Source organism: Hipposideros armiger, unplaced genomic scaffold, assembly GCF_001890085.2.
Source record: "Hipposideros armiger isolate ML-2016 unplaced genomic scaffold, ASM189008v1 scaffold_221, whole genome shotgun sequence".
NCBI lineage: Eukaryota > Metazoa > Chordata > Mammalia > Chiroptera > Hipposideridae > Hipposideros > Hipposideros armiger.
In genome coordinates this window covers 1,736,095-1,761,331 of record NW_017731571.1, presented here as the reverse complement: position 1 = coordinate 1,761,331, position 25,237 = coordinate 1,736,095, and the positions used below count along the sequence as shown (strand labels likewise).

Here is a 25,237-nt window from a genome sequence, read left to right as displayed (position 1 = left end):
TGAGAATATATATATATATATATATATATATATATATATATATATATATATATATCTTTTTATATATAGTTCACTCTTTTATGCTGTATGTTTTTATAGGTGAGGAATCTGAGGATGACAGGGCACAGAAAATGGTCCAAGAATAAAAGCTTGTTTGAGACAAAGGGAATGGGGCGGTAGAGGGAGTGTCAATCTTCCTCATTTGGGTTTAGTGTCAGCCTTCCCTCACTACTGGCTCTTGCCACTCCACTCTCTAAGAAGCAGCCTATGTTGGGCTGTCTCAACGAGCACGTCTCCCCTTCTGTCCCCTAGCAATAGTTGAGGGGCTTCTTCCGGTTCAAAATGCAGTGAGCATTTCTCGTCTTCTCTGTGGCACTCCTGCGTTGTCCTTTTATGCATTTGGCTTCCTTGACACTACCCTGACCTGCTTCTGACCACGGGTCCCTGAACTTTGCTTCTGAACTCAGCACCTCTCCTCTTGCCGGCATGCCCACATTGTACAGCGTTCTGCCCCTGCTCACAACTCTCCTCACTTTACCTCAGTCCTGGGTCATGTGTTCCACGACCATGATCACCTGGGAACCCGGTATGATGTCTCCCCAGCAAAATCTACATTCTGGTTGTTACTTTCTGAGCTTCAGTCTGAATATCCAACTGCTTGTTGGACAACTCCACCTGAAGCAGTACAGAAATCTCAAACCAACATGTTCCAAGTGGAACTCATGAAAAGGACAGGCAGTGTGTCCCATTCATTTTTGAATCTCCAGCATCTGGTATATTGTAGGCACTCAATAATGGCGTGTTGGCTGAGTGAGCATCTTACTTGGAAGGCAGGGCGGGGCAGAAATGTGTGAGAACTTAAAGAGTAGCTAAAAGTTTCAAAGTGAGGTATAGAACGGAGCTTGGAGTGTTTATCAGAAACCATGCTTCCTGACGCAGTGGAGTTTTCTTCATTGTTAGGCATTGTTTCCTAGCACCACCTAGTGGATATCCTGAGTCAGCCAGCGTGCCCTAGTCTTCTATTTAAAAAATCACAACTCAGTTAAAAATTTGCACTCTAACATACCTACCAAGCATTTTACATCAATTGTCTCACTGAAATCTTCACCTCAAGATAGGCATTATCCTCCCCCTTTTACAGGTCATCAGAGTAAACCTTAGAAAGCTTAAGGAACCTGACTGAGTACACACAGCTATGCTTCCAACACCAGCCTTCACCACCCTGCGGTGGACTTTTGTGCCTTTGTTTCTTTTTGTTGTATTTCACTCCTGTTATTTTAGCTCATCTGTCCAAAAACATGAGCAGTCAATTTCTGGGACTCCTGGGCTATGTAAGAGACATTCTAGTAATAAAAATGAGTTCTACCAGCAATACTATAATAATAATAACAAAAACAGAGGCCATGCTACACACAGGCATTGGTCTGATAGTCCCCTTTATAGTATCTCATTTAATTCCTACAACTAAACTGAGAAGAGATACTGTTATTATCCGGGTTTTACTTTCCCAAGGACTCTAGCAGTGGTGGAGCCAGACCTCAACCGGGTAGGCAGGCTCCAGAGTCAGGCTCTTAACACCTCCCAAAACAACATCAGGAAGATGCTCAGAGTCAAATGTGCCCTGACACAAGTTCTCTCCTTTCATTTCCATGATAATAGAGCCTGATGTGTTTGGTCCACACCCAATGCACCCTCTTTAGTTAGTGCCTGTAGAATTTCAGACACCATTTAGTGAATGAGCCGATCAGTATTAAGTGATACTGGATGATGACAGCTTAATGTGTCTATCACCTCAAATAGCTTATTTTCTCTTTATTAAGAACCTTCTGGAGACAGATAAAAGAAGGATGTTGCAATGAATAGCATTGTGTATCCCACCTTCATCCCCCAATTCATATGTTGAAACCTTAACTCCTAATGTGACTCTATTTGGGGATGGGGCCTTTGGGAAGTAATTAGAGGCTTTATAATTATCAAGTGAGACCCAGCAGAACGGTGACCCTCTGCAAGGGAGGAAGAGGGCTCTCACTAGAAACTGAACTATCTGGCACCTTGATCTTAGAATTCCAACCTCCAGAACTGTGAGAAACATGTCTGTTGTTTCAGCCACCCAGTCTGTGGTACTTTGTTATAGCAGGCCAAGCCAGCTAATACAAATGTGATTAAGAAGAGCATTATTGCTTTTTTCCAGTGATTTTAAACATGATCAAATATGCTATTTTGGATTTTTTTTTAAATAGCATGATTTTTCCCCTTTGTGCTCTGATGGTAAGGCAACACATTTCACCTTTCTACTGAGCCTTCGTTTGTTTCAGTAGAAACCCTCCATCATGCCAGTGCTAATGGCAAATTGCACTCTATCAATAAGGCTGGCCATATTACAAGGCAGGGAAGAAGTAAGCAACACACAAGGTCAGAATTGCTTTTGCTCACCCCTGAGTCTCGGGCCCTGAGGGTAATGCACAGAAACACAGAAGATACTCAAACACTATTTGCTGAGTGACTGGGTAGAGTGACAGAATGGAAGCCAGGACGGGCGAAGAGGAGGACCTGGGCTCCAAGGCCCTTGGGTCAGGATCTGGCTCTTCCATGGAATCTGGAGCTGCCTGACCATGGGCAAGGTAATGAACTTCATTTCACCTCAATTTCCGCCTCAAAATGAGCGTCATAATGCCAACATCGCAAGGTTGTTATGAAGGTTCAAGACAATAAGTAGAAAGTGCTTAGCACAAACCCTGGTGCACATGAGACCCTGAGTGCTATTGCAGCTCTTGTTTCAAGAAAGGAGGGTTGGAGTCAGCAGGAAAACTTTCATAGAAGGGGCAGGGCTTGATCATAACTCTTAAAGAAACTAAGGTAAATACAGAGATGGAATTTTGTCTCTCATATACCAGTAAGGGAAAGAGGCAACATGTATATAGAATGCAATGCAACACAATACACATATAGTATAATCCCAATAATAATTTTTTAAAGCCCTACCACTATGCACATACATGTGCATACACCAATATTCCTGAGTACACGGATGTGCAGTAGTTTGACTAAAGGAGAGATAAGATTGAAGCGTGTGACTGAAGATCTTTAGTTCTATTCTCTCTACCATATGGTTTATATCTTTAGAATTCAGCATGCTTTACTTTTATAAAACAAGGTAAAAGAACAACTTACAACAGGAAGAGGTAGCATTCAACTAGATCAGCGGTTCTCAACCTGTGGGTCACGACCCCTTTGGGGGTCGAATGACCCTTTCACAGGGGTCGCCTAAGACCATCGGAAAACAAAAAAGATATTTACATTACGATTCATAACAGTAGCAAAATTACAGTTATAGAGTAGCAACGAAAATAATTTTATGGTTGGGGGTCACCACAACATGAGGAACTGTATTAAGGGGTCGCGGCATTAGGAAGGTTGAGAACCGCTGAACTAGATGGACATGAAGAGGGGATCCGACAGCATAACTGAAAGATTTACCATATTGTTTGTTATTTCACAGTAGCAAGAGGCTCTTGAACACATAAATCAAGAAATGTTTACCTGGTTCCCACGTCTTCCTCTTTCCTCCCAAGACCAGTTCAAGAGAATTTCCCAAACTCCCCTTTTTGGACTTGTAATTTGTGTAGGTATAAATCTTATGTCCTGAGATATTTTACTGGATTTTGACCCTCTCCTGAAATACTAATCTACAAAACAGAAGAGTGTGAAGTTGCTTAAATATGTGATTCCCTTCTCTCCCTGCTCCCTTCAGTCTCCCCTTGGCCATTTAATCTCTGGGGCGGGAAGAAAAGAACACAGTGATCTTGACCATGAGTGTCACAGGCAGGACAGAAAGCAGGACATCCTCCGTTCTGTCAAAATACTTTTTCACAATTTTCCAAACATTAGCAATTCTTCTTTCAGAAACCCAGAGATTGTCATGTGTGACTCCTCCACGTTTTATCTCCAAGGCTTAGCAGCATTAATTCACTCGCCTTTAAAGCTTACAGAAACTTGGCTAGAGCTACAGAGCAATTAACCCCAGCCACAGAGTGAATCACCCACCACCAAAAAGGGATGGAACCCGCATTTCCTGATGGCTGGCAAAAACCTCCTCTGTTCCTCCTTGCCTGCTGCTCCAATGCTACAGGGGGACAATGTCGCATTCTGCTGCCCGAGCCTAATGCTTCCATGTCATTTAATGTGTTTCTTTCCCTTTGGGTTTTCAAAGCTGTGTATTCCATAACATTCCCCTGGTAACCACTGGTCATCATTAGTAATAACAGGTAGCATCGCACAGAAGCAAGCTGGCCATCAGTCAGAGCTGCCCTCTGGCAGGGGGAGGATAGCAGGCTCTGGGTCTGGTAGTCCTGAACCAAGAATACGATGTGAGCGTCATGCTATTCCTGGAATATATACATCTCCGGAGACCTAGGGGGTGACCAGAGGGCAGAAGAGCTTATTTTATTGGAATGTCAATCTGTTTCATTTTTTATCACACTTGGCTTGTCTCTGATCTAATTTCCTCCACAAAGTGTGGAGCTGTTGTGATTTATGTGGCCAGAGGGCTCCTGATCGTTAGGTTGCAGAATCCACACCACTGGGCTGGATGGAACCTGCCTCATTGGCCCAAGCTGAGTGTGTTAGGCTTGGCACCTAAGCCACAAACATTCGGATGACGTGGAAAGCAAATGTTTTTGCTCTTTCAGAAGAGGTGTAAATCCTTGGTCTGACCTGGTTTCCTTGGGAAATGTTCACTGGGAGACGTCTTCTGGTAGCTCCCTCCCTATAACTGAAGCAGTTAGTTTCATGGAGAGCAATTGCATCTCTACTTGTCACAATCTACAACACAATTTCTGAAAAATAAAATGATGGGTTTCCGGGGTTACTCAGACAATGAGAAAATCCAAACTTGGCAGGCCTATGGCAAAAGAGTGCCTCTCACCTTCCCTGCATCCACTCCATGCCTCAATCTGCCAGACCTTTCCCACTTCCAAACAGCCTCCTCTAGGTCAGGCTCTGTGTCAAATATCCACACCCACCAGTTTTTTAAAGAGCTGCTTCACTTGTCCCTCAGGCCTCCCTCTTCCCTCTGCATTATCATCTCCTCCAGGACATGTCTATGAGCCACCATCACGAAGCACTTGTTTTGTGAAAGCACTTAGCACTTGCAATCTCAGTTAATCCTCCTGATAGGGTATGCCATCATTTTCTGCTTGAAAGATGGGGGAATTGAGTCTCATAGAGGTGAAACACCTTGGCCAAGATTACATGGCTGAAAAGAGGCCACGTTGTTCTGGTTGCTCAGCTCTGTCGGGCTCTAGAGTGTGCTCTCAACTGTGAGCTCCAGTGTCCCACAGAATTGACGTGGGCATTCCTCATTTGTCGAGTCACTAATGAGAGGAAAAACAATCTCGTTCACAAAACACAAAGCATCAGGGACAAGGGTACTGAGCATCTAGTCCTGGCTTTCCATCAACATACTCAGTGAGGCAGGCCAGAGAAGAATAACGATATTTTCATTACAGCTAACAGTAATTGGGAGCTTACCATGTCCCAGGTGCTACTGAAGTGCTTCGCAGGGATTGATTTGTTCATTCACACAGTAGCTTTGTAAGATAGGTATTGGTACCAGCCTTATTTCACAGAATGCGAAACAGAAGCACAGGTAGGGTAAGCTGCTTTCCCAAGGTCAAGGGTAGGTGCAGCAGGTCACTATCACATCCCACGTGACAAGGGCTGGGGGGCTCGAGGAGAGGTGGCAAAGGGTTAAGAAATCACAAGAGTCAAAAGTAGAGTTTCTGCAGGCCTGGGGTCTCGGCTCTGCAGACCAAGAGAGCTAGCCCTGATACTGGTGGGTGAATAACTTTTATTTACAACTGTCACAAAGAAATCAATTTGAATATCTATACCCAGTTAATTGACTTGATTCAACTGGCAGCTGCTTCACCTAAACTCATTGTGATTAAGCAGGAGTTGTGTTTTCACACTTGCATATGATCCCTGGGATGGCGTCAGCATTCCGAGACCACCTGATAAGGGAGTTTTATGGAGATCATTCCCTCGGGTCTCAGCATTCCAAGACGCTTCCTTATGACCTCAAAGGATCAGTGCGCAGGAGCATTTGAGTTGGCAGCTGCAAGGCAACATCTCCCCCTTTTCGATTTTAGCAATACGAGGAACACAGACTAGGTGGTTTTCTGATTATGTCCCGTCTGAGTTTTTGTTGTCCGTGGCAGATGACTAGGTAAACTAGAAACAATAAAATCAATAAGATTAGAAATGCACCCATAAGTCCTTCTCCAAGGGTATTTACCCAAGGGAGGGGGTTTCAAGTAGAAAAGTCTTCTGCAGCTGCAGAAAGCATTTCATCTCCAGGCAAGAGTGATAAGTGAGCATACATCATTAAATTCACCTCCTGCTACAGTTGTTGGATATTTACAGTAAAGCTAAGATTAAGCACAGTAAGTCGAAATATTTTAGTTACATTTTAAAGTAGTTTTGTTTTTTTTTCTGGAAACTTCCCAGGTTTGGTGACAAAGTGAGAGACATGGGGGGTCTTTAAAACAATGTAAATAGGTATTTTTTAAATAGCCCACAACCGTGTGATTTAAAAGAGTAAATAAAGAAGTATTAGGCAAATAAGCCCAATAAGTAAAATTAACTGTTACAACGCTTTGCAAAAGATAACTTACTACTGAAATTACTGTAAGCATAGAAACTAACATGTTGGCATCATTTTTAGTTAAGACTTTTTCATCCAAATGCTTTTCTGCCATCGCCTGAGCTAACATCACAGCCTTAAATTGCTGTTCCTATTCCTTGACATAAGAAAATATAACCTGACACATCAGTCTTTCCTTTCATTGGCCCAATAGCCTTTTTACAATCATTATTTGCATTATCAAAGGCAAGGATTTGTTGAATGATTTCAGCTGCTTTCAAATTAGCTACCTGCTTCCTTATTGCATCTTGCCAGCGGGCTACAAATTCTGTATACGATTCGGTTGGACCTTGCAGGATTTTTTGAAAAGACTTCTGAGCCTGACCATCTGTTTCTATTTTTTCCCATGCATTTAAGCAAATCCTTTTTAATTGAGCTATAGCCTGATCATCCATAACTAGCTGATTCCAGGTGCTTTCCCAGTTATTCGTCCCTAGGAGCTGATCTTGAGAAATAGCAACATTATGCGACTGGTTGTATCTACTCTGGGTTTCCGCTCCGTCTGTCCACCAAGTTTTGAATTGTAAAAATCGAGCAGGCGAAAGGCGTGTCTGAGCCATTGTATGCCAATCTGTAGGAATTAAACAATTCCATCAGCCAAATTACGAATTATGCCTAGGGTGAGTGGCGAAGTAGGACCATACTGAGTTACAGCAAGTTTTAATTCTTTCAATATCTTAAAGGAAAAGCCTCATACTGAGGTTCATAAACCCCGTTTGGGTTTTGAGGGTCTGTACCAGGAGCAACACGCTCATGAAGTATAACAGGAAAAGCTAAAGCTTCCAAATCGCCCTCCAGACGTGCCTGCCAAATGGCTCTTTCTACGGCGGAAAGCTGCGTCTGTGAATCTCTCCTAGGAGGGGGCAGGGGGCGAGCAGTGGGAAGGAAAGGATTAACACTTTCCTCCTGTGGCCTGGAACGTCCCCTTCCCTCGCCGTAGCCGACACTGGTGGCGGAGGCGGAACTAAACGAACTGAAGGGGAATGATAGCCTTCTTCCTCGTCCTCCTCTCCATCTTCCGTGTCTGTTTGTAAAGGCTCTAAAACTGACCGGACTATCCGCCAAGTCATCCAAATTGTTGCCAGGAGAGGAACGCCTGAATACCGTACGTCACAGAGTTCATCACCGATTTCCTCCCATGCTTTCAAGTCTACTATTCCTAAATTAGGTGACCAGGAACAATAAGTTGCAATCACCCTTAAAAGCTCTTCTAATCTCTGTTCTGAAATTTGAGCTCCCCCAGCTTTAAGAAGCTGGTTGAACAGATAAATATAAGGTCTGTTTTGACTCTCAGCGTTTCCCATGTTAGTAAAGAGAAAGAAAGTAAGCCTTTCACTCAAATTTCCTTCAGATGCCCCTCTGGCCGCTTCCCTCGCGGGAGTTTAAGTCCGTCTTGACAAAGGCGTGCCTGTATCAGCCCCAGGCCAGGTTGACTTTTCAGCCAAATCGCCGTTATGCCTTTTTCAACGTGACTGCGGAACCGCAGATGGGGGCCCACTCGAGCTTCGTGGTTAACACCGTGAAGCTGTAATCAATCACTCACACGTTCACACTCTTTTACACAAAAGTGTTTTAGTAAATTTCCGTTTACCCTGGTTAAATTCCCCGGGATTTTCCCTACCTCTTTATCCCGTAGTTGCCGTGGCTCTTCCCTGGGGCCCAATCGCCGTTGAGCCTTTTTTCTTAGACTCGGAGTCTCACTCTCCCTCTTCGAGGTCCCACGTTAGGGCGCCAGATATCACGTCCCGCGTGACAAGGGCTGGGGGTCTTGAGGAGGGGTGGCAAAGGGTTAAGAAATCACAAGAGTCAAAAGTAGAGTTTCTGCGGGCCTGGGGTCTCGTCTCTGCAGACTGAGAGAGTGAGCCCTGATACTAGCGGTGAATAACTTTTATTTACAACGGTCACAAAGAAGTCAATTTGAATATCTATATCCAGTTAAATTGATTCGATTAGACTGGGAGCTGCTTCACGGAAACTCATTGTGATTAAGCACTAGTTGTGATTTCACACATACTGTGATCCCCAGGATGGTCTGAGACCACCGGATAAGGAAGTTGACCAAGACCATTCCCTCGGGTCTTAGCATTCCAATACACTTCCTTATGACGTCAAAAGATCAGTATACAGGAGCATTCGAGTTGGCAGCTGCAAGGCGACAGGTCACAAGACAATCTCTCCTTTTCCTCATCCTCCCATGGAAGAGGAATCACTAGATGATTTCAGCTCTTTCCAGTATACTGACTTGCCCTTTGCTTTGTTACATTAGACTGTTTTTTTCCTCCCTTGAATTAATGTCTCTTTGTATTGTTTGCCTCAAGAAATACCTCATTATAAAATCACTGAGGCCAGGACATCTCACTAACCTGACGCATCGTCTGAAATCTGGTAGAGACAGATAATATTAACTTGTTATTAGAAATGAATAGTGGTAGATATTGCAGACGAGAAAGGGGTTCTGTGGAAAGTAACCTCACAGGACGATCTGATCAAATATTCATAACTGGGCAGGTCATGGTGGGTTGTCACACCCCAGGCACATAAATTCCTGAGTAAAACTTTTACTAAAGAAGTTTGCTTTAAGCCAGCCCTGTCCATGTTTCTGTGCATCTAGGTCAACATACCTTTGAAATGCCTCTTTTCAGAAATATAACTACCCTCAAGAGAGCACATAATCTTAACTATCCTGTAATCCAATCCCCACCTTACTTTCTCCCACCTTCATGTAATCTTCCTTACTGTCCCTACTTAATTCCAAATGCTTAAAAGAAGCTGAAAGCTATCATTCTCTGAAGCATTTTTGTCAGTCTGTTGAGATTTTGCTTCCAGGTATATCCTCTGCTTGGCTTAAATAAATTTTTATAAAAATTCTCTACAGGTTTGGACCTTTTTACATCAACAACATGAACAGAAAGGGAAGTAAAAATGGCCAAGAGTTGCAAGTTCATCCCTGGTATTTATTTATTTTCGTTAAAGCTGCTAATAACATTAAAAATTGGCAGGATGGAATTTGATTTTTTTTTCCTTTCTCGAATCTGGAGGAGAGGATACATACAAAGTAAAATGGCAAAAAAGCAAAACAAAACAAAACAAAAGCAAAAAATCCCAACAGATTGGGAGAAAATATAAAACAGGAACAAGGGTGTGACTTGAAAAAAAGGTTCTGATGGTTGCAGTTGTATTTCTTTAAATTTTTTTTTTCTTTTTCACCTTTTATTTCTTTGCGGGATTGGGTATGGGCAAAGGTGTAAAAGAGATATCAAATGAAAGAGAAGGATGTACCAAATTGAGCTGAGAATGTCAAAAGAGTGAAGCCACCAAGAATGCGGGGAGGGGTGTGGTTATGTGCAGTGTCCTCAGATTTGCAGATTTCTGTTGATGTAAGAAATGTCCAGACCTATAGAGAATTTTTATAAGAGTTTATTTGAGCCAAACTGATGACATATGCTGGGGAGCAAGGTCTTGAATGCTCCAGAGAATAACAGCTTTGCAGCTTCTTTTGCATTTGAGATTCAGAAGAACTAAGGAAGTTTACATGGAGATGAGTGAAAGCAAGGTGGGGATTGAATTACAGGATAGTTAACAAGATTATGTGCTCTCTTGAGGGTTAATATCCACTTTTGGCATTTCAAAGGTGTGTTAGCCTAGATGCACAAGAACAGTGGACAGGGATGTCTTAAAACCTTTCACTGAAGGAAGAAGTTACAGGCCTGGGACATGCCTATCCTCCATGACCTGCCCAGTTAGAAACCCCGTTTTTTCATCCACATTTCCTTAAGGTAGTGTGGCCTTTGAGTGGCTGCTGTAGCCATTAACTTCAGTGCGTACTGTTCCTTCCTATGCAGTTGTATTTGGTGAAAACTTCAATGTGCTAAACTCCTCTACTTATTTTATTATTTGTTTAATGAGTTTCCATTCTTTCTAATCTGTGTCTGTAAACACTCGGCCTATTGAAAGCAAAAAAGAAAGAAAACAAGAAAAAAAAAGAGACTGAGGGTTTATTTTCGGGGCATATGCAAAACTTCCTGAATAGTCAGTTTTCAACCATAGACAACGACATAGTGCATGTTTATCAAGCCACTGTTCAATCACGCATACTGATTTGTTAGTGTGCTTTACTTTTTTGGCCTTATATGTGCATCTCTTAGACGTTCTGGAATTTTTTGAGGTCCAGGATTACACTGCATTGAGAACTGTTTAAATTAAGGATGTGTTATTTTCACAATCCCCAAATTTCTTTTGTATTGGGTTGTCAAAAAAGTTATGACATATTTTTTCTATGTTTTTCGTTGCAAAAATGCATCATGACTTTTCCAATAACCCAATTGAATTAATCACTGTTTGAAGATTTCCTTGGAATATTTTACCAAATTTCTGATTACCAAGTGATTGTTTTTAACAGGAGCTGGAAGAGAAGAGCAGAAAACAATGAGTATATCTACTAATTATAAAGGTTTACATTGGTTGATTTCAGGGCAATGATAAAGAGTTGAAAGGATTCAAAATAAAAATTAAATAAGGGGATGATTGATTTCCCTGGTGTAGGAATCTGAGTTCACCATTTACCCTATTAAAATGGCAAATTTTATTCATACTAAGGCCACTACACCAGCATAATGAATATTTGCCCGTTAACTCCCAGCTCCATGTTGGACATCTAGTTGACCTGGGGCTAAGATTAAGTGTCATTCATGCCAGAGAGTTGTCAATGCAATGAAAATAGCCTTAGCATGGCTTCCCTATGGAACTAGTGACCCCATACATGCTGTTGTAATTGGTATGTCCAGGGCACAGTAACTTTTTAATAAAAACAAATGTCATATATCCTGTAAATACAATAAACTTTGAGGCCCTGCCTGAAGGCTTAAATAGCTTCTAATTCTATTTGAAGGTTGTTCAGGATGCTGTTTTTCTGTGTGCTCTACAATGAGTCACTCATCTTATTTCTGCCTCTTCTTAAACTGACACAATGCTGTCTCTGTAGCCACTGGCCCTTGGGAGATGAGTGGGCCACCTCACACAGCTGACACCTGTTTGCATCCACCAATAAAACCCACACCGGTCCTGGTGGTGTTGGGGTGGGAAAGCTACTCCTCTGTCACTCAGAAAGAAATAGGTACTTCTTAATTCTATGTAACACTGATAAGAGCATGACTTGACAACATTTTAGTGAAGATTTGGGGATAAAGTAAGGGAAATACAACTGAAGGAGTAGGTTAGAATTGCTACTACAACTTCTGCTTTCAATATCCAGGACCGCCTTTATGCAGCCCCTTCCTGCCTGGCTTCTGGCCTGCTTCTGTGGGACAGTAGCCAGCCCATGTCCACCACAGAGAGAGCTCTGAGCATGCGTAATGGATGCTGTTGGGTACCATCCAGGCCCCGCTCTAGGGATGAAGCATCCATTCCTCCAGCTGCTGTCATTGACACCCAATAGCTCTCACTGAGGTCTTCTCCAGGCCTGGCACCCAGAGCAGTGGTTCTCAAACTTTGTTGTGTATCAGAATTACCTGGAGACTTGTTAAACCACAGATTGCTGGGCCCCACTTCCAGGGTTCCAGATTCAGGAAGTCTGGGGTGGGACCCCAAGAATTTGCATTTCTAACAAGTTCCCAAGTGATGCTGATGCTGCTAGTGCAAGGACCACAGACTGGCCTAGACTGAAGAGAACTACCTTGCTGAAGGCTCTGCCCTTCCCTGGGGCAGCCCATGTTCAACGACTGGTTCAAGCAGGGATATAAAGTTTGGTCCCCTCTCCACAATTTAGAACATTTTGAAGGATGTTCTGGATCCAGGGCATGTCAGAAAATCAGTCAAGGTCTTTGTTGTGGTGGCTGCAAGTACACTTCTGCCTCTGCTCAATCCTGCTTCTTTTATACCCTCATGCATGGTTATCTGAGAGCCCTTGTCAATAAACTGCCTGCGTGCCAATCTCCATTTCAGGGTCGGCTTGGATTGTAGGGTAGGGGAATGACTTGTCATGTTCTATATCTGCACCTTGAGAGCCAAGCCATGAATAGGGACAAGTTTTCTCCCTCGCCTCCTCTTTAAAACCCTCTTCCCAAACCATAACTCTTGTGCCAAGGTTGGCTTCTCAGGGTCGTTGACAGTTGAGATCAGATTCTCTCTCGGCTTTAAAAGGCAATTTCCAAAAACATAGAATGTCAACCAGATTTCTTTCTAGGATGTTAAGTCTTAAATAGCACAGAGAAGAGGACATCTCAGGCCAACCTAAGACACATCTACAGGTTTCCTTCCAAGGGAGAGGAAGTGGTGAACATAATTCCAGTAGGCCTTTCCTGCATTCAGTTTCCATGTTGCCTAGGAACAATTAATTGAAACTCTATAAGAATAAACTACATTCTAGTTTTATACAAAGCAAATATAATTTCTTCATTCATTCCCAAAATCAAGTAATTCTTAAAGGTTCATACAACTAAAGGCAATCCTAGCACTCAGAACAAAGATGTTTCATCTACCTTAAATAAGAATTTATTTCCTTACTTCTTGCTAGACTGAAAACACACACGTGTAGCTTACAAATTATGAATCTGTTTTGGATTTAACTTATCAAGCTTAAAAAAAAAAAGAAAGACCTTGGGTCCAATTTCAAAAAGAGCATCCAGTTACACTGTGTTTACTGTGGAGGTGTCAATTAAACACCTCATTTCAGAGGATTCTTCTATAAAAACTTCATTGGAAAATTTTTTCTTACAAGTTATTATTATAAATAGCTGTGAGACCTTGGAGCAACTGCTCTATTTTCATCTCATGGATTTTCCATATTTAAGAGCTTTAGGAGGCAGACTCAGAAACACAGTTTTAGGGATGAAGTTGGTTTTGCAGAGAAGAGATAGGACCATGGATCCCTAAAGCTAATTTGGGTTCCAAGCAGAATGGACATATGGGGGCAGGCACCCCAAGAGTCAATGGGAGGATGATTGGAAGTTAGAAAATTCTAACCAGTTCTCTCAGGTGGAAATGAAAGGCCTGTAAAGTGGAGGGGATGGTGTCCTCCAAGAAAGAATGCACCTTGGGAGCAGATGGTCATTTCCAAGCCTGAAAACACTTTGGAGCCCATCAGTGTGGATCAAGGGGAAGGTTACACATAGAACCCGATGGTCTGGAGGAAATTGTTCAGGACTGCATGGCTTCCAGCCTCACATCCTGTTCTATGAAGAATGGGATTCTCATTCTCATAATACCTGCTTTGCTCTACTGCTGATGATCCAAATGGCCTCATTTATAACCTCCCACCCTGGCACAATAGCCTTGCTGAGCACCCAGAGAGTTGGGTGGTGACGGGGAGACACATCTCTCTAATTCCCACTCATCCTAAATTGGAGGGGCGGTGGACTTTGAGAATATGTCCCACCCACATTCTCCACTTTTCGAGGAAGAGTTTCCTGAGAGAAAAGTGGGCTCCAATGGACATCTCTCCTTTCCTTAACAGGGTCCTGAGTGGACCTGCTGGAGGGCAAGTTGGTTAATATTAAACCTGAGCTATTCATCTCCAAGGTAAGGGTTTATGACTGCAGAGCAGGAAAGTCCCTGAATATTCCCAGATCAAGGTCAACCTGATGCATGGATGGATGTGTACTATTTGTACTATGTGTACTATTTGAGGGCCACTGGGAAAACCCATGCCTCAAAACTTTTGCCCCTCTCTCTCTCTCTCTCTCTCCCTCTCTTTCTCTCTCTCTCTCTCTCTCTCTCTCTCTCTCTCTCCCTCTCTCTCTCTCCATTTTAAAGGCACAGAACCAGTACACAATAATGATTAGGAATGATGGTTCTAATTCACAAGGCCTGTGTTTGATTTTCACTTTATCACTAGACATGTGATCTTGAGCAAGTTATTTAACCTCTCTGTGCTCCACTGTTTTCATCTGAATATGAGATTAACAATTATATATATGTTTGACAGAGACAATGCTATGTGCTCACCAAGGCCCATTTCCTATTCCTTCTTCCAAGGCACACAGAAGACTTTATCTCCTAGCCCAATTAGCATTAGGCAGGACCATGTGACTAGTTCTGGATCTGGAGGTAGAGTACAAGTGACATACGTCACTTTGGACAGACATGGTGACCAACTCCTTTCTAATTCTCTCTGCTCTTCCATTTCCTGGCTGCAGCCACTAAAGAAATACTGAGACCATCAGAGCACACTGGATCACTGAGTTACCACATGGAGGACAGTAGCCTGATGAGTTGCCCAGACATGTAGCAGATTTTGTGTGAAAAAGAAATAAGTTCTTATTATATTAAGCCACTGAGATTTGGAGGTTACTTGTTACTGCACCAAAGACTAGTCTGTACTGAGTAATACACTACCACATAGTGTTATTATGAAGAGTCAGTGGAGTTCTACGTGGAAACAACTTAGACTAGTAACTGCATATAGTGAGCATGCAGAAAGCGCTAGTTATTGGTTGTTACAAAAAACAACATTGTCCCATCTTCTCTGGAAGTTTCTGAGGCTGCCCCAGACTGACCTAGTCACTCAGTCTTCTCCTTCTGTTTTCTTGGCATGGTGCCTCTAGTTCTTTTTAGAATGTGCTTTATTGTAATTATGCATTTAGGTGTTGGGCTCTCCCACCTGGCTGTGAGTTGATGAAGGATAGGAAGCATGTATTACTATTTAGGTAACTCCTTCCAAATCTGTCAGGAAGCCTGGCATAGTGTAAGCTCAAGAAAATGTTTGCGGAGTGGATAAACAAAAACCCTCCTCCCATGAAAGAGGCATAAACATCTTGACAGAAATGAGTCTACCTGTCCTTCTCGTGTTCCTTTCTCATTCTCTTTACACACTCATGAGCACCTTTTATATGTCAGGCTTTGGTTAGATTTGGAACAGAGGTGGCTGAAGCTCATAGCCTCATGGGGAAGACAGAGAAGCCAATGGACAATTAAATACAGATGTGCTCTGAAGCTGGCAGGATGCCATGGGAGCAGGTGCATGGGGTAGCCAGGCAACAGCAGCAGAGATCACTAAGCAAGGTTTGCTGCTGAGGTGAGACCAAGAAGAGGCCTGAGGGGTGAAGAACAGGTAGCTGGGTGAGAGGAGTGGGGTCTGCTATTTCAGCCAAGGGCACAGACACAGTGCAAAAGTAAAGAGTGCTTGGGAGACTGCAAATGTGCGGAAGTAGTTGTAACTCTGATATAAATATGAAAAAGGCAAGGAATAAAGCTGGAGAGTTGCTCGTCAATGGCTTCCATTGTCTTGGAAAGGAGTTTGGCTTTCATCTCACAGATTCTCAGCAGACAAGGCACCTTCTTAGATCTACAGGTGAGAAAACTCCTTTGTCAGCAGAGTGGAAGGGGCTAATTATGAGGCATCACAAGAGTTCAGGGGAGAACCAAGGCCAAGGTATGTGAATGAGGAGAATAGTTTTGATTTGGGAGATAACAAGGGAATGGAGTTCACAGATGATGGAGGAGACAGAAGGAGAGGTGGACTCTTAGATGAATTTCAGGATTCTCACTTCAACAGTTGGGCACTTATGACACAATGATTGATGTAGGAAATACAGAGGTTCGGTGGATATAGGGTGTGTGGTTTCTGTGTGTAGGGGGTAATATTAAGAGTTCAGTTTTAGGGTTATAACAAAATGCCCAGAGGAATATGAATATAAGAGGAACTGGATCCTTCGAGACTTGTGCAAACCAATGAAGGGCAGGGAGAAGCCCCAAAGGTAAGCATCACGGTTTGCTTAGAATTGGTTTTGTTCTCATGGGTATTCCCTGTAACAGGCATTGCTGTCCATTTTATATACTGTACCCTTCTGCGAATGGCTTCCCTAAGTCTCCTTTAAGAAGCCCCAATGTATAAATATATATTTTTACAAAATTTGTTTGCTGAATGAATTTTAGAGTGAAGACCAGTTATTACTGTCTTCTTAATCCAAATCAAGAAAGAAGAAAATGAAGTTGTGTTCATTATTATTTTCCAGTCAGTGACTTTTAATACACTTGTGAAAATTGCCTACTGTGGAAAAAATATTTTCTTTTCCAGACAGGGACAATTAATTGGAAGTTTCTAGGTCTGGGCTCAGAATACCCTCGCCAACCTGAGACTTTTATTTTAGCTCTTAAGAGGAATATTATAAATATTAGAGTTAACATTTAGCTTCCATAAATGAAAGAACCCTAGCATAAATTTTTATGTGAGTGAATAACCACTTCATTTATTTGTTCTAAGCCTGGATTTTATTATGGGGTTTTAAAACCACCATATGCCTTTTGCTCTGAGTGAAAGGGGATACGTCTAATTCAGAACACACGGCAAAGGGTAGACTCCTTTTACTCCTGAGTGATTATTGTCTCATGACACATATTTGATATACCTCTCCCCTCAGTTTCAAACCATAGTAACCTGCCGTGGCTCACTCCTGTTTCTTAAGTTAAGCACGTCTAACTCTTATAAACTTTGTTCCTCCTGTGATTGATTTGGGCCTCAAGTTAACTGCTCACCTCAGCATTCGATGTGGTTTGTTTCTCTTTCCTTCTTTCCCTCTACCTCATCCACTAATCAGCTCATGTCTTGAGCAATAGTCTTCCAGCTCTTTGTTCAAGTCCCCCTAAAATGCTTTTGAAAAATTATACACCTGCTGGCTCACTTTTAGGTTAACGTCTAAAATTTTTCATCATAAATGTAAATAGTTACAAAAGATGTAAATCTCCAGTTTATTATAAATGTGACACTGAAAGATAAACTCTTGTAGTTCTCTTTAAGTATATCTAGTAGAACCTGAATATTAGAGCTATCTGAAACTTATCAACATCCATTAAAAAATCATGAACAAGTTCTTCAGGGGTTGGAAATTTAATTTGAAATCATATTTTTATTTCATTTTCTTCCCCAAATAACATCCTTGTATACATTTTTGCTAGTTTCTTATTGGTAAACTTCTCTTACTTGTCTGCAACAAATAAATGAATAGACTAAAACAAAAGTTTTAAAATACTTGTATTTTTTTCTTCAACAGTTATCAATACAGTTAGTTATTGTTAGCATGTAGTCTATAAAATAGCAAATATATTACATATTTTTATAGTTAATTATTAAATTTAAAAGTAAAAGTTTATTAGAACCATGTCTTTTAATGAGACAGATGGGAACGAAATGGGTTTGGAAGCTTGACTGACAAAAAGTTTCACCTACCCCTCTATTTCAAATGATTCTGTGTTTGACACACTATATTTTTACCCATTAGGGCAATGCCCACCTAGTAAGGTTTGGAATGGAAAAATGCAAGTGATACCTTAGTAAAATGAGATAAGAATGACTGAAAGGAGAGAGGGAAGAGGAGAACCAGGAACATGCAAGCATCCTCTTGGGCAGTTTTAGAAAAGAGTAATGTGGACGTTGAGAATCTGGAAATCTGTACCTGTCCTTGCATACCCCCAGGGCTGCACACATCCAATTCCGAGATTTTTGCCCTAAAGGACTGTCATACCATGGTGATAGGTGGCATCTCTTTGGCCGCCATTGTTCCAGGGAAACCTCTCTTGTGAAAAGAAAGTTTCAAACATTAGACATACTGAGCATTCAAGTTTGGTGGGCGGGGGGCGTTTTCTTTCCCAAAAGTGACTGTCTGTGACTATTTGTTGAATGAACATGTATTTGGCATCTGTTACCTCAGTTGAGATCTGGATTCAGTATGGAGGCAGGTGCTGGTTTGGTCCATGATTCAGGGACAAAGGCGGTCCCTGATGATTCCATCCCTCATTCTGATCTCGATGTAGCAAAAGTGTTTGCTAGAGGAGTTAACCTGGACAGTTTATACAGCTTAACCTGGTATATTTCAAATATGTGTTAACTTATTTGACATATAAGTGTCATTTCAGAGAAAAAGAAAAAGACAGGCAAAATAATAAATGTGAAGTTATTAATAAAATATTGATACAAGCTATTATCTAAGACATAGTTCATAGTCAAATGAATCATTTTGGATATAATTTAGTATTAATCATAAAAATATTACATAGATGCTGTATAGATTGGATCTATTAACAGCTTTTAAAAGCTGCCATGTTAGTTCTTTTCCAATCCATTATGTTTTTTAAAATTGCTCTTCTCTCCATTTGTAATTAGGACAGTATTTTTTTTTCTGGGACACTCATTGGCTTTTAGAGTGATTAATATTAACTATTTGTCTGCCAAATAATGAACCGTTTGCCTTTGCTATCAGAGTGCTAACAAGTTGGGATGTATTATCCAAAATGCAATTTTCTAGACTAAGACTCATGTCAAGTTTGTATAGACTGAAAAAGTGAACCTTACTATCTAACGCTCTTGCTTTTCTCCCCTTCAACATGAAAAGCATTTGTCCAGCAGCTATCTCTTCCATTCAAATTCACTCACTCACAATCATGAATTAACTGAACTTGGTTTTGAGGTCAATTGATCCATCATTTATGTTTCTACATGAAAGGCTCTTTTATTTATTTATTTATTTATTTATTTTCTGGTAGAATCAAACAGCTGGAAAAGATTCAGCGAGAGTCAGGGAGAAGGGAGAGAGGGAGACAGAGATGATAGTGACATAAAACTTAGGTTAGGAATGTGGGTGTTTTCAACTAGTGCACATATTTTGGCTGCTACTATATTATATGTCTTCCTACTGGGGAAAATTACCTTGAGGAGGAGTTGCATAGTTTGGCACAACTGATTTGTTACAAGTCTGAAGTTAAATGTACCCAATGTGTTTAGTTCCATATTGGAATCCCAAAAACTGGAACTAGGGATGCCAAGTAGCTTGTAGGATTAAGCAAAGATTCAGATCATGATTCGATTTTGGCCTCTTCTATTCTCCTTTGAACTCTGTTGGACTGGGACTATTAAAGTTTTTGTTACTTTTGTTTTTTAATCTTTACAATGTGAGTAATAGTTTCTCCAGAGCCTTGGTGGGATTCCTGCCACTTTGCTCATAGCCACATCTCAAAGAAAGAGTGGACATTTCTTTTGTCTGTCTGCATAAACTTTCCACAGGATGGAGTGCAAATCTAGTGGAAAGACCCCTTGCTTGGCAGTTGGAAGCCAGGACTCTCAGTTCTGTGTCCAATAAGCTAACTCACCTTGAGCAAGTCACTTCACACCTGGGGTCCTCAACACCTTCATCTTTAAAACGGGAGGATTGGACCTTAGGTGATTGCTAAGGTCCAATTAACTTTAAATACTCTTTGGGGGAAGGAATTGGCAAAATATTTGGTTTGTTTTCAAAGGTGAAGTAATGCTTTCTGAAATGTTAATGTTCAAATACACATGCCCTTGACATTATAAATGCTCCTCACATGCTCTTGTGCATCGCTAGTAGAAGAGGAAGTTTGTGATTTGTAATGGGCAATTGAAATCTCAACACTTGGTCTGCTGGGGCTGCCCTAACAAAGCACCACCACCTGGGTGGCTTAAACAACAAAAATTTATTGTCTCATAACTCCAGAGGCTGAGAGTCTGAGGTCAAGTCTCAAGGAACGTTGTTTCCTTCTGGGGCTGTAAAGAACCTGTTCCATGCCTCTCTGTTAGTTTCTGGTAGTTTGCTGGCAATCTTTTCTGTTAATTAGCTTGTAGAAATATCATACCCAATGGTGCTGTGTGTGTGTGTGTGTGTGTGTGTGTGAGTGTGTGTGTGTGTGTGTGTGTGTATTCAAATTTTCCCTTTTTATAAGGACACTAGTTGTATTGAATTAGGGGCCCATCCTACACCAGTATGACCTCATCTTAACTAACACATCTGCAATAACGCTACTTACAAATAACACCACATTCTAAGGCACTGGGTGTACTGGGTGTTAGGACTTTAACATGTGAAATTTGAGGGGGACACAGCTCAACCCATAATGTAGTAGTCCCCCATTCTGAGTCACGTGATGAAATCTTGAGCCACCCTGCTCCGTCCCGCCCGAGGCTTGAATTATCCCTTTGTCCAGGGTCTCCACGCTGTGTACACTCCCCACCAGTCAGGAACTTAGTTTTTTATTTGGTTAACAAGATGACCAACTGTAGTGGTATTTCAGTGCTTGAGTTCAAGGCATCCTGTTTCTACATAGTAATGTCTCATTGACCTCACTCCATCTCATTCCGCAGGCATTGTATCATGTGACATCATCACACAAGAAGGGTGAGTACAGTACAGTAAGATATTGAGAGAGAGAGAGAGAGAGAGACCACATTCACATAACTTTTATTACAATATATTGTTATAATTTTTTATATATAATCTATTTTATTATTAGTTACTATTGTTAATCTCTTACTGTGCCTAATTTATAAAATAAACTTTGTCATAGGTATGTATGTATAGGAAAAAAACAGTATATATAGGATTAGGTACCATACATGGTTTCAGGCATCAACCAGGGGTGGGGGGGGGAGTCTACTGTACTTGGAAATGGAATAGTGCTGAAAACCTGAGGTTTCAGATATGAGCACACTTTGTGAACAGTTTTGTGATGGGCTTCTAAGGTTGGCTCAGGCATGTTGCTTTCATCTGTCAATCCCCCTTGAATCCTACCTGTAACCGTGAGTCAGAGTTTGTAGTTTCCCTTTCCATTTCTCCAACCAGCCACTCCTCCTGAAAGGACAAAAGCAGCTCAAGGAATGAATTTATTAGCTCGCTCACTTACACACCATCCAACCCACCTCAAACTAACAACCTCTGCCTCAGTCTCAATGCATTACCTCCAATTTTAAACTCGAAGACACCTCCGTAAATGTGTTTAACTACCAAGAAATAAAAATGACATCCCGTGTGCCTAGAACTCAAGAAGGATGTAGAACAACAGTCTACTCTTAATGACCGTAAAGTCTAATTCAGGAGACCAGAGCTACACCTTTTTAAAAAATTCACAGTGCAAGGCAGTGTAATAGACTCTTCACTAAAAACCTTGGCAAATTCTCTAACTCAAGAATAAAACATTAGCATGTGCTCTCTGTGACAAAATTTCTGTTTCCAGGTACCACTTCTGAGCTCTTCTCAATTTTTAGTCCAGTTCCACAGCAGCAGCAGCAGCAGCAGTTGGTTTTCTCTTGGGCATCATATTTTTCCCATTATACTTTATTAGTGCATTAGTAGTGAAAACCCCATGTCACTTGCCTATGCATACACACCTAACCTAACTACCAGAGCTGGTATGTAGTATAGTTCTTCAATTCTTGCATTATTATAAAAAATATATTAATGGCAGGTTTTAAGCACACTTTATGTCTTGAATCAGATGTCATGACTGCAGAGTTGATACATATGATTTTACTGTGGGGGTCTCTATAAGAACTGCTATGTAATTGTTATTTTTCATTGAAGGTATAATATACATACAAAAAAGTGCACATATCATAATCTCAATGAATATTCACAAATTGAACATATCCATGAAACCAGAACCCAGAATGAGAAATACAGTGCCCCTTTATGGTCCCTTCCAATCTCTAGTCTAAAAGAGAAGTCATTATTCTGCCTTTTTGTGTACTGTATATTAATTGAATCATAAGGCATACATATTCTTTTATATCTGGCTTCTGCTCAATAGTGTGGCTGTGAGATTCATCCATATTGGTGTGAATAATTGTACATAATTCTTTCTCATTATTGTATAGTATTTCGTTGTGTGAATATAACATAATGTATTCATCCATTCCACTGTTGTTGGGACCTTGGGTACTTTTCGTGTTTACCCTCAATAAATAATACTTCTATAAAAATTTGGGCATTTTTTTTTTGGTGAACATATGCACACATTTCTGTTGGGCATAAATCCAGAGTGGAGTTGCCCATCAAAAGCGATGCCTATGTTAGTTTTAGTAGATAATGACAAATAGTTTTCCTAAGTGGTTATACCAATTAACGCTCTCATCAGCAATGTAGGGATATTCCAGTTGCTTTACATTCTTGCCAATATTTAGCCATTTTTACTTTAAATTTAGCTATTCAAATGGTGTGTAATAGCATCCCATTGTGGTTTCCATTTGTATCTCCTTGATGACTAATAAAGATGACCATCTTTTTATTTGTTTACTACCCATTTGATATTCTCATTTTTGAGTGTCTTTTAAGTCTCATCTGTTTCTCTACTGGACTTACTTTTAAAAAATTGATTTGGAAGACTACTTCATATATTTTGGATTTTTTGTCAGATATATGTGCTGTTAATATTTTCTCCCATCTTTAGGTTGACTTTTTCACAGTCTTAATGGTATCTTTTGATGAACAGAAGTTCCTAGCTTTTTCGTAATCTTTGTCATTTTTTAAAAAGATTTTCTGTTAAAAATATAGCTAGCATACAATATTATATTAGTTTCAGGGGCACACCATAGTTATTCAACATTTATACACCTAACGAAGTGATCACCATGATAAGTACAGCAACCATCTGACACTGTACTGTGCTATCACAATATTATTAATTATATTCCTCATGCTGTACATTATATCCCCATGACTTATTTGTTTTATACCTGGAAATTTAGACCTCTTATTCCCCTTCGTCAATTTTTAAATTAATCAAATACAGCTGACACTCAATATTACTTTATATTAATTTCAGATGTACAGCATAGTAGTTAGACATTTACATAATTTAAGAAGTGGTCCCCCTGACTAATCTAATACCCACCTAGCACTATACATAGTTATTACCATATCATTGACTATATTCCCTATGCTTTACTTTACATCCCCATGACTATTTTGTAATTACCAATTTGTACTTTTTAACCCCTTCACCTTTTTCACCCTGCCCCCTCCCATCTATCACCCCAGCAAATCTAGTATCTGTCTGCACCATACATAGTTATTACAATATTATTGACTATATCCTTTATGCTATACCTTATATCTCCATAACTACTTTGTAACAACCAATTTGTACTTCTTAATCCCTCCCCTTTTTTGCACCTACACCCCCAATCCCCTTCCCATCTGGCAACCTTGAAAATGTTTTCTATATCTATAGGTTTGTTTCTGTTTTGTTTGTAAATTTTATTCTTAGATTCCACATATAAGGGAAATCACATTGCATCTGTCTTTCTCTGTCTGATATATTCCACTCAGCACAACACTCTCCAGGTCCACCCATGCTGCCGCAGATGGCAAGAACCCATTCCCTTCCATGGCCAACCAATATTCCATTGTATGTATGTACCACCTCCTTTTTATTAATTCTTCCAACGACGGACACCCAGGCTGCCTCCACATCTTGGTTATTGTAAACAATGCTGCAATTAACATATGGATGCACACATCCCCTCAAAGTGGAATTTTGAATTTCTTCAGATAAATACCCTGAAATGGGATTACTGGGTCCTTCATTATCTCTTCTTATAGCCTTTGTTTTAAAGTCTATTTTGTCTGGTATAAGTATTGCTATTCCAGCTTTTTTGTTTGCTTGCTTTTTTTCATTTCCATTTTTATAAAATAGCTTTTTCCTTCTCTTTACGTTCTGTCTGTGTGTGTCTTTTGATCTGAAATGAGTACTTTATAGGCAGAATATATAAGGGTCTTGTTTTCTTATCCATTCAGTCCTCCTATGTCTTATGAATGGAGCATTTAATCCATTTTCACTGAAAGTAATTGTTGACATATATGTAGCTACTGCCATTTTATTATTCATAATTTTGATTTTTTCCCCTGTCTTAAAGAAGTCCCTCTAACATTCCTTGTAATAACTGGTTTGGTGGTGATGAATTCCTTTAGCTTTTGCTTGTCTGGGAAGCTTTTTATCTGTCCTTTGATTTTAAATGAGAACCTTGCTGTGTAGAGTAGTCTTAGTTGTAGGTTCTTGCTTTTCATCACATTAAATATTTTGTGCCAACCTCTCTGGCCTGAAAAGTTGAAAAATAAGCTAACAGTCTTATGAGGGCTCCATTATAAGTTACTAGTTGCCTTTCTCTTGCTGTTTTTAGGATTCTCACTTTGTCGTTAACATTTGACTCTTAAATTATAATGTGTCTAGGTGTGGGCTTATTTAATTTCATCTTGCTTGGGGCTCTCTGCACTTCCTGGACTTGTATGTCTATTTCCTTCATCAAGGTAGGACAGTTTTCAGTCATTATTTCTTCAAATAGGTTCTCACTCTCTTTCTTTCTCTCTTCTCCTTATGGTCCTTATGGTAGTAATGTTGTGACACTTAATGTTGTCCCAGAGGTCTCTTAAACTATCCTTATTATTTTTTTAATTCTTTTTTCTTTTTGCTGTTCTGATTGGGTGTTTTTTGCAACCTCACCTTCCCAATCACTGATTTGATCCTCTGTTACATCTAGTCAGCTGGTGATTCCTTCTAGTGCATTCTTTATTTCAGTTATTGCATTCTTAACTTCTGACTGGCTTTTTTTTATGGGTTCTATGTCCCTTTTTATGCTTGTTATCCCTTTGTTGAAGTTCTCACTAAGTTCCTTGAACATCCTTATAACCATTGTTTTGAACTCTGTCTCTGGTAGATTGCTTGCCTCCATTTTATTTAGTTCTTTTTCTGGAGTTTTCTCCTGCTCTGCCACTTGGGATTCATTCTCCCCCCTCCACCCTCCACCCATAATTTTGG

General features: G+C 40.6%; 1 pseudogene; it reads right to left on the bottom strand.

Annotated features, from left to right (window-relative positions):
- The window catches only part of LOC109389098 (tubulin beta chain-like), a 97,197-nt pseudogene extending 79,005 nt beyond the window's left edge, over positions 1-18,192 (bottom strand).
- Positions 18,193-25,237: the final 7,045 nt, after the last annotated feature.